The sequence below is a fragment of the Apis laboriosa genome, unplaced genomic scaffold (assembly GCF_014066325.1).
Source record: "Apis laboriosa isolate Shangri-la unplaced genomic scaffold, ASM1406632v1 scaffold74_cov149, whole genome shotgun sequence".
Lineage (NCBI taxonomy): Eukaryota > Metazoa > Arthropoda > Insecta > Hymenoptera > Apidae > Apis > Apis laboriosa.
The window spans coordinates 1,613,110-1,616,514 of record NW_025224330.1 but is presented as its reverse complement, the minus strand read 5'-3'; the positions used below and the strand labels follow the sequence as shown (position 1 = coordinate 1,616,514).

At 28.4% G+C, this 3,405-nt stretch overlaps 1 long non-coding RNA gene across 1 annotated transcript; it reads left to right on the top strand.

Annotated features, from left to right (window-relative positions):
• The first annotated feature begins 1,237 nt into the window (after window positions 1-1,237).
• LOC122719365 lies at window positions 1,238-3,127 on the top strand. Its single transcript, XR_006347570.1, has 3 exons — window positions 1,238-1,509; window positions 2,035-2,257; window positions 2,507-3,127. It is a non-coding gene; the product is annotated as an uncharacterized LOC122719365 (long non-coding RNA).
• The last annotated feature ends 278 nt before the right edge of the window (window positions 3,128-3,405 follow it).

The window sequence follows — 3,405 nt, the reverse complement described above, 5'->3', positions numbered from 1 at the left end:
ACAACCTGAAGGATGGATAAAGAAGATTCGTTCGATTAAATATCTCTCGTATACTGTATTAAGCCGTTGAAAAAAGCGTATAGTATGCTACTTGTCCTGTGATTACATGTGTTATTGAAACATGATGCCACAGGTTAGATTTTAACATGGATACTTATATATATATTTATTTTTATCTCTAATTTCTAATATCTTATATAATCTTTAAGACTAGAACTATAATAAATATCTATTTTATATATAAATGATTGATTAAAATAATGTCATAAAAATAAGTAGGTAATTATATTTCTTTATAAAATATTAATTTCGATAAAATCGTTTTCATATTTTCGATAATTATAAAACAAAAAATATGAAATCTATTATTTTGATTATAATGTTAACAGATTTGATTGTAACATTAAATAATGAATAGTATAAGATATTAGGTTATGTTAGATAATACGTAATACGTAATTTATATTAACGTAATATGTAAATTATATTAACAAGCAATTTTTCTCATAAAATCGCGAATGAAATTGAAGATTTTACAAGACAAATGCAGCTTCATTTTTGATAGTTTTGAGTTATACTTTTTAATTATGAAATGTAATATACATAAAAAAAATATATTATTTAGTCCATTGATAAATAAAAAAAAATTCAATAACAAATAAGCGAATTATTGTAAAATTTGGATCTGCATTTAATATTTAGATACAAAAAAATTCAATATGAAATTGCATTGTCTATGAAAATTAATAAAATATGTAGAATACAATTTCCACATTATTCGAGGTTAAAGAATTAAATTACGCATTGATTGGCACTCGAGAAGAGTAAAGATAATAAAGTAATTTCATCAAATAATAAATACATCGTTTTTTCTTCTTCAAGTGTAGTTTTTATCTTTTTTTTTTTTTTTTTGAAACAGCTGCATCGATCTATTTATTGTTTCAATTTCGCAGATGTGCAACGCTACTAAAATGCCGGCGCATGTCATTCGGATAATCCGATTAATTAGGCGATAAATGCATCAGCCCCGTCTGTCGTATATACCGATAAATTCTGAAAAACCAATGATTTATATGACCATGTTATTAACGTCGACATTCGGTAGACGCCACACAGAAAACTATAAATAACTAGAAAAAAAGAATTTCCTGATCTTTATATAATTTGAAATGATAGACTTTTTATAAAGAATTTCGTTTATGAATTTTCAGTTATGAATTCAACGAAAGAAAAAAATATTATTATTGTAGACAATAGGAAAAAATAATTGTATTGTCTAAAAAAAAGTGTTTTACAAAAAAGTGTCTAGAGTGAATGTTTCCTTATCAAAGATATACATGAACGAACTATGGCTATGATAAAAAAACACAAACAATAACCTGAGAAAATTATCTCATCGTTAAGTATTTGTGTGTTCTTCGGGTATCTCTTGGAACAAGCTTCGAGTTATTGGTTCTTCACCGTATCTTCCGGACTACGATGTCGCCGATGGTGCAGAGAAAGAGCCAGGTGAGAGTAAGCACAGCTGCCCTTACAGCCCTCTGAACCTTTATAATTATCTTTTCTTTTTCGCTTTTTTCTTTTTCTTTTCTTTCCACCTCTTTACCGATCTTTCAATTTCTTATTCTCAAATCTTATTTCGACCGCCATTTTGAATGATCGTTGCATATTTGTATGAAATTTTTAATCTTGTTTAAATTGTTTGTATTGTAAAAGTTTTTTTTAAAAATTTATATATATAATTTATGTAATAATATTTGAATAAATTTGAATAAATTTATTTGTCATATATTATTTAATGCTAATAAGAAAAAAAAGAAAGATTGATAATTTTTGAATAAAAATTCAAATATACAAATATGGTTGCAATAATTACTATATTTAATAATTTTGTTGCTTATATTGAAATATAATAAAATTACAATACACAATGAAATGATTCAGTCATTACGATATATTGATTCATTAAAGAATTAAATAATATACTTGAAAACTAAATCGAATTAATATCTATTATCTGTTTTAAAATAACAGGTTGAAGCAGATCGAGAGCCAATAGACCATCTTAAAATTCAAGAAGCGGCACCTGCCTCTTTTGCCTACACGCCTTTCGATATATCTCTTCAACGAGATTGAAACAAGGATAGAAGTGATAATTAAAATATATTCCCATGAACACATGCCATCAGTGCTCGTTTAAATCAGCCTTGAGCAAATAACGACGTAAATACAAAAATGGAAAAAAGAAATCAATCAGGTTAATTATTTTTCAATATTTAAATGAAAATAAGATAATTATTGAAATAGTTATTGAAAATTGTTTATAATTTAAAAAAATATTCATAAACAAAAATAGTTTTTTATCTTGAAAAATTACAATAATACTTTCTCTTCAAAAGTAAAAAAAATATCAAAATTTGCAATCATCAACAATGTAGCATAAGCCTATCACCAAAGTTTATATATCCTGAGCTTCTTTTAAAAATACAACAAAACTTCTTCACAGATAAAACAACGCAACATTATCTTAAAAAAACACATCACAGCAAGACTTCCTCTTCGAAAGAAAAAAAAAAAATACCAAAATCTGCGGCCATCAGTACTGCAGCATTATAAAATGTCTCCAAGAAGTGCATGCATTGCGTTTTCTTGCTTCCGCGACACTGCTATCAGGCCGGCCTACGATTTCCGTGGCTCGTAAACATAACGCAATTAGGCAAAGTGGCCATTTAAATCACCTCTGTAGCCGCGACTAAAGTTACCCGTTATCTGTATACTTTACGAGGGGAGTGAGTAACAGCGCGTTACTCGCGCGCGAGTAACCGCCGTGTTTCCAACCGTACACGGCCGTACACCACGATAAACCTTATCCACACTCGTCCGACTATCGCCAACTTCTCTTGAGGCATTCAAAAAAGAGGAGGAGAAAAAGCCACGCGGACCATTTTCAAGCGTAACTTGCTCATAAACTAGAAGGGTAATCGTAGAAACAGAACATTCCTTCAGGAATGTTTGTTACAAGAAAGGAGTACGCGAACTCTTCGAATGTGGATGTGCTGTTTCGATAACGAGTTACTCGTTGTTGTTGAGTAACACATGAGAAATTTCAAGAACCGTCTTTGAGGAATTTTTAGAATGTGAATGGAAGATCTTCAATTTGCAAGAATTGAAAAAAATTTTGACTCGGAGTTGATAATTATATAAAGATGTATAATTTGCCACTTTGTTAGGAAAATTAGGAAAATTAATACATATATTTTCTATACAACATTTTTGATAATGGAAAATAATTATTATTTATGATTCCAATAAATTTATGCTTCAAAAGGAATATATATATACTCAATCATTCACAAAGATAATAATTCATCATAATGAAGAAACAAATATTATAATACATTATGG